The following is a 7,594-nucleotide window of genomic DNA, read 5'->3' as shown; positions in this document are numbered from 1 at the left end:
TTTTTGGCTCGTTTGACTTGAAAAGTATTCGTCAAGATAGTGGAAAAATTGAAGATGTTATTTGGCATGCCTGTGGAAAAACGATGATGTTTTGGAATATCAAGTATACTATAAGGTGGTTGACGCCACAATTTTACTTAACGTATCTTGTAAAATCTCCATTTCACTAACATCTCATATCATCTAATAAAACTTTTTGCCATAATCAATCCAAGCATAGAGTAACACTATACATCTAAACAAATTATATAAATTTATATATACAAATTAATATGATAAAATTTGATTAGATGATTTTGAGGTAAGAAAAACAAGTAAATAATTACATCATCCAATCACAAACTATCACCTGTATTTGTACGAATAAATTTATATAATTTATTTATATATATATTTTTATTCTAAGTATTATGTATCATAACGAAGAGGATAGGAATTTGGGTGGATGAAGAATTTATATACTTTTTTCTCTCAATTTCATTAGAGAGAAGATGAATTTCATAACCGTATTAATCCTTCTGTATAATTTATATACAACATTTCAGGATAATACTAATTATTCTTCTAGCTTCTATTCTCTTTTCTATTTCTATAGAGGTATTTATCATTGTTTTGAAAATCGGATTAGATCAATTGATTAAATCAAAAATCAGTTTTAAGTCTAATCCTATTAACATTAAAAAACAGTTTATTCTATGACTTAGTTAAACTTCTTTTAATGAGGAAACAGGTTTTTGTGGAATTATAATAAAAGTATTGCTGCTATAATAAAGTGCATCAATTATTTATTTGCTTCTTTATAGACAATGATAATCAATAAGCTATGTTGGAAAGATGTTTCGGGTTAATCTAGGCATGTTTTAGATAATGTTTAAAAATTTGACATGTTTTTTTCTGATAAAATGTAAATGCATTGTAAGAGCATCTCCGGTGTCCAAAATCTTTCAATTACACGAAACACTCTTCTTTATAAAAAGATTATCGTTTGAGTAATATTATATGTCTATATATATATTTTTTATATAATTTAAATATTTAAATGATATATAATTATGTAATTAAATATTATTTTATTTTTAATTTAAAATTATCTAATTATATGATAATATATTATCTATATATTCAAATAATAAATAAAAAATAAGTATATATAGTTTTATTATTATAATTTTATGTTTTCTTTCTAAAGTATTTTTAAGAAAACTCAATAATTCACCGAATATTACAACTTCCTTCGTAGGTATCACTGTTTTTTATTTGGGATGATCTACCATATATTATTTTTATAATTGTTTCCAAAATACTTTTCTCTGTCTCTATATAAACACAATCCATATCTACACAAACACAATTCACAAAACCATCAAATATGTTATAAAATACTAAATAAAATTAATTTTGGGTTATTCAAATATATGATTAAACTATGTGTTTCAAATCTATAGAGCTTCTAAATTTGTGTGAATATAAAGATTAGTTTGTTTTCAACATAACCTTTTTAAATGACAACTTTCAATAAGTATAAGTTTTGGATAGAAACCTAATAATATATAATATGTTATTGGATTTTTTCGTCACAGATGCAATACACTTAAACCCCTGAAGACCACTTGATTGATATTAGCCCACTTAAAATGTTTTCTAACATTCTACAATTTAGGCAATTTTAATTATTTTAATTTTTATTTTAAGAAAAGAAAAACATTTTTTTACTTCCAACTAAACAACATTTTAACTTTAGAGTAACCACTTTATTAAGAAAACAAAATAATTCAAAGATAAGATTTTGATAATTAACCCAATTCATATAATTACTAATAATAAACCATGAAAATCTTAACATTTTCAAAGATAACATTTTCAGTCTTGACCTTAATGCTTTTTGATTTTATCTATGGCAACAAAAACTTCACTTCTTTATTGAAACTTCATTTTGTATGCGAGGTGAAGTAACTTCACTTTGTATGTAACGTTGACGTTATCTTTCTTTATGGAGTTGGAAAAGTCTCCCAAAATTGCATTTAACATAGAATGAAGAAAAAAGAGTCGCATTTTCCTGGTGGAGAATTGTCGCTTTTAGATCTTGACTAGGTTGCGGTCAAATCATTCCCACTTTTTTCTGGTAAACAATTGTTGCTTTTAGACCTTGACTAAGTTGAGTTAAAATTAATTTGTATAAGGAAATTAAATAAGATAGTGTTAAGGTTTATACAAAAGTAATCCGATACGATCCAAATCGACTCTAATATTTTGGAAAAAATGTTATTTTAATATAATTATTTGAGATAAATTATAGAAATATTAAAAGACAATATCAATAGTAACTAAAATCTTTATAAATTACATATAATTATATCTTTATATAATTATAATTACTCTTATTATTATTTATTTTTATTAAAACATTTTATTTTATTACTAAGTAATAGGAATTTGATTTGATTTATCAAATTATAAGTGTCTTTTAAAATTTTTAAGCATATTATAATTATATGTTGCATCTTTATAATAAGAAATTAAAATTTTATCAATTGTATATAATTGTATCTTTGTATAATTATAATTACTCATATTATTTTTATTTTTATTTAAATATTTTATTTTATTATTAAAAATTTAATTTAATTAGTCAGATTATTGACGTGTTTTAAAAGTCTTAATATATAAATTTTTAGAGCATTTGTCCATAAAACAAATTGTTATATTGTGCATTTTATTAATAGTATATTAGTGTAATTTGGTAAAGAAATTATAACAATTAAACACTTTAAAGAGTGAAAACAATAGATAAATTCGGGTCAGTTTAAGTCGGATCAGGTTAACTCGAATATTAAAGGGTTAGATTAGGGTTAAAAAATTTCGATAAGATTTTAATTTGGATTGGATTGGAATTGAATTTCTCTGACACAAAATCTCAATTGACACAAAATCTGAACTAACACGATACAAATATAATCAAATGACACGAACTGTCAAGTCCATATGTTACGACTATGTATATATAATTAATTAACTAAATAGAAAAATGTTTTGTAAATATATATAACATATTTTTAGTTCATAAGTTCTAAGAAATGTTGCTTTCATCTTGATTAAATGATTCCCACTTGCACATGTTACTTAATTTCCTGCTACAATTAATTTACGTATTCTAGACGAATGGGACAGAAGAAATTAAAGGCCTTTGAAGAATGATGGAAAGAATAATTCTAACTTCTAAATATCTAAATATTGTTATTATCGCCTATGATTCTGGCATCGTAAGGCCATGTCGGCATATCATGGAGTGATTTTCTGAATTATACATGTAACATCTAAAAATCAATTCATAAAATTTTGATATTCATCTTTTTAAAGAAAATAATCAGTAAGTCTTTAACAAGTGTGACTCAACTCTTATTAGCAAGATATTAGCTACCTATCTTAAACTGAGTATTCAGATCATTTTGTAAGAAGAATAAATTATTCTACTTTATTGTTTATTTCCCATATCATTTTACAAGTAACTGCATACCCTACTACAGGTGTTTGCAAAGCTAGCACTTAGCTCTTATTTAATTAGTTACATACATGCAACTATAACATAATGCTGCAGAAAGGAGTGGTACTTCAAGGACAGAACACAACCTTATGGTTCGTACCACCTGAACAAACAGATGGTGCAAGATCTTTAGGATAAGTATAAGCATCTGGACATCTATCCTTGAAAAACGTGGAGTATTCTGTAGGTCGACAACTACCGGAATCACAGCAATATTTATCCGTCTTGAAAACAGGACATGCCCCGTTACAGCCACCAGGGACCCTCAGCGCATTCGGACACTGTTCGATAATATCCCCTACACATTTGATCACTCTGTTGCACTCTCCGGATACCGAGCTGATTTCCATTGGAACATTAAACCCTTAAAAAACAGAAATAATTAAGGAATCAAGGTTGTTGAACTGGTCCAGTGAGAATTCAGCTATCGTGTTAGGGGGTGAACCATGGCCTTGACATTGGAGAAGTCCCCCACAATCACCAGTCTGGCAACCCCCACGCCCAGTTGCGTTAAATTGGCAACCCGTCCGAGCCCATATGCGGGCTCCTAATGTTTGGCCAGGGTTCACGTTAAGGAGCCAATTTTGGCCACGATCAAGTCTTGTGCCTCCACCCGGGGAGGCAGCCGCCCAGACCGTGTAGGTGCAATTGTTTATGACATTGAAAGTAGCTGCATCGGTCACAGTGAAGGAGAGGAGTAGGAGAAGCAAACAAGACATTAATTGAGAGGGTACTGAAAAAGCCTAGCTATGCGGTAGAAAATCAGACGAACCAAGGAACATTTAGTCTTGCTGGGCAGGGAATATATGGAAAATTTTGTTATAATTTATAATTGTTATAAATATAATGAAATAAATGGCAAACTGAGTTAATTGCAAAAGGAGAATTATGATTTCATTAAACCAAAGCTACGAAAAGAAGAAGAAAGAAGCAAGAGTGAAGAGACAGGAAGCAAAGACTCAAGAATTCTTGGATGAAGAAGTGTATATATTACATGAAGAGAGGAGGGGGGTATTTATAGGAAATTTTGCGCCCCTCCAGTCAACAAAAATGGCTTTCACACTCAAGTCAAGCAAAAGCAATTTAATGCTTTCACACTCTTTTGGCCCCCTTGAATTTTCACTACTTACAGATAATTACATTAACTTTGCTAAAGAAAAACTCAGTGGGATAAAAACCAAAGCAAAAGAACATAATTATTTAATGTCCTATAAGTTAGTGTTGGACGTACTTAAACTGCCTCATTAAAAATCTTACTACGAAAACTCAGTGGGACAAAACCTAGTGAAGGAAAAACGAGTAAAATATACCTTTTGTCTAGTATGTGATAAACTTTTCCTAACAAATGTTCCCCTTGATGAATGCTTCCCCTATTTGTAGTATGATTAATTTGGTTGCTTGTTGAGCCGTCGTATACTGATGTTATACACTAACTTCTCAAATGTTGATGTCGGTAGTGTCTTAGTGAACAAATCTGCAAAATTCTCATTGGATCTTATTTGTTTGACATTAATCTTTTTACTCTGCTGAAGCTCATGAGTGTAAAAGAACTTCGGTGAAATATGTTTGGTTCTGTCTCCTTTGATGTATCCACCTCTAATTTAGGTAATACATGTTGCATTATCTTCATTTAATGTGGAAGGAGTGTTTGTTGTAAAAGAAAGACTGCATGCATTTTGGATATGATGGATAACAGACTATAACCATATACATTCTCGGCTGGCTTCATGGAGAGCTAAAATTTCTGAATGATTTAAAGAAGTTACAATCAAGGTCTATTTGGTAGAGTATCATGATATTGTTGTGTCATTATAAATGAAAACATATTTGGTCTGTGAATGGGCCTTATGGGGGTCAAAAAGATAACCAACATATGCATATCCAATCAAACTAGGATTTTTAGGAGATTTGACAGAATAGAATAATCTCAAATCTTTAGTTTCACTTAGGTAACGGAGTATATGTTTGATTCTGTTCCAGTGGCGACTAAATTAACCTCGAAGGATATATTTGGTCTCGTGCATTGGGCCAAATATAATAAGGCTCTAATGACATTAAGATATAGTACTTCAAGACCAAGTATCTTTTCATTTTCTTCTTTAGGACGAAATTGGTCCTTTTTTGGATCAAGATGGGATACTCTTTATCCATATTAAAGCATTTTAATAATTTTTCAATATACGTTGATTGATAGATAAGTGTTCCATTTGAATTGTGCTCGATCTGCAGGCCAAAACAATATTTTGTTTTCCCCAAATCCTTTATTTTAAATTCTTTTTTCAAATATTCAGTAATTTTTTAAAGCTCTTCAGGAGTCCCAATTAAATTCATGTCATCAACATAAACTACTATAATAGCAAATCTCGATTCTAACCTTTTGATAAAGACACATGGACATATAGGGTCATTCACATAGCTCTTTTTTTTCAAATATTCACTGAGGCAATTGTACCATATATGTCCGGATTGTTTTAATCCGTACAATGATCGTTGTAATTTAATTAAGTACATGCCTCTTGAATTAACCCTTTTTGTTTCAGGCAATTTGTATCCTTCAAGGAGTTTCATATAAATTTCAATATCCTTAGATGATCGTGCTGATAACGTATTATAAATATAATGAAATAAATGGCAAAGTGAGTGAATTGCAAAAGGAGAATTATGATTTCATTAAACCAAAGCTACGAAAGAAGAAGAAAGAAGCAAGAGTGAAAAACAAGAAGCAAAGACTCAAGAATTCTTGGATGAAGAAGTGTATATATTACATGAAGAGAGGAGGGGGGTATTTATAGGAAATTTTGTCGCCCCTCTAGTCAACAAAAATGGCTTTCACACTTAAGTCAAGCAAAAGCAATTTAATGCTTTCACACTCTTTTGGCCAAAGTTTCTTCTCACGTGGTGGAAAATCCACCTTCTGTAACAATAATCTTATTTTTAAACCGTTAAATATGAATGACAATTCAATAACTCTAGAAATTAAAAATTGGGTTGTAACAATTTAATTTTGTTATAATTCATCAAGTATAAACCATTGAATTAGAATAAAGGCCAAAGGACTATTTCCCACCCAAAGTATCCTCTAATCTCAACTTCTCACCCCTTAACTTAAAAAATCTCATTTACCCACCCAAGAGCGATTAAAATTAACATTTCCACCTTCCCTCCAAGTTTGGTTTTCAAAATCCATGCCATCTTTGGAGCTTCTCTGATGGCATCTCCTTTCTCTTCCTTCAGCGGTTGCTCCCTTACCATCTTCCCCTCTGGCCAACGATCCCAAACCTAGCAGAAGATGATCTTTTGTCAGGAAACATATCTCATGTTCGTCTTCCCCGATGAAAATGAGAGTCTCATCTTCATCAAGGAAGACGAAGTCAGTTTCATCTTCCCGACAAAGCTGAGTTATTTTCGATGTCAATCAATACTGTTTAAGCTTCCAAACTAGAGAAGCTTAGCCGTTGGAGGGAAAGGAGGCATGGGTGATATTCGTCATCGAAGACAATGTCAGATTTAGCATCGAAGATCTGAAAACTAAACCCTAGGGGGGAACTATCATTTTTTATAACTTGGGTTAGAGGGAAACTTTTAGTTTTTAAAGTTTAGGAGAGAAGAGGGAGATTAAATTTTAGTTTATTTTTAATATTATAGATAAAATGATGATTTTGCCCCTAAACTGTTAATTTTAACCACTCATGGGTGTGTATTTAAGATTTTCAAAGTTAAAGAGTAGAAACTTGAGATAAGAGGATACTTTGAGTGGGAGTAAGTCTTTTGGCTTAGAATAAATAAGGATTATGAATTAATGAAAGATTAGTGAAACAGTATAAACCATTAAATATGCTGACCTTAATGTTTTCTTATTTTATTGAGGGAAATTAATATAAATACCCATTTTGCCCCTCTTTAAGCAAAAGTACCCTCTTTTTCTATTCCTAAGGAAAAATGCCCACTTTTCAAACTTTTAAGCAAAAATGCCCCAAATACTTTTTAAAATACCAAAACTACTCTTCACCACTTCTATCTAAACCCTCACTTATATACATTTCTTATATCATT

At 30.2% G+C, this 7,594-nt stretch overlaps 1 pseudogene; it reads right to left on the bottom strand.

The window, feature by feature from the left end:
* Positions 1–3,444: 3,444 nt before the first annotated feature.
* Positions 3,445–4,503, bottom strand: LOC123212260 (annotated as a pseudogene).
* Between the last annotated feature and the right edge of the window lie 3,091 nt (positions 4,504–7,594).

This window comes from Mangifera indica, chromosome 3 (assembly GCF_011075055.1).
Source record: "Mangifera indica cultivar Alphonso chromosome 3, CATAS_Mindica_2.1, whole genome shotgun sequence".
In the NCBI taxonomy this organism is placed as follows: Eukaryota; Viridiplantae; Streptophyta; class Magnoliopsida; order Sapindales; family Anacardiaceae; genus Mangifera; species Mangifera indica.
This window is presented reverse-complemented; position numbering and strand designations above follow the sequence as displayed.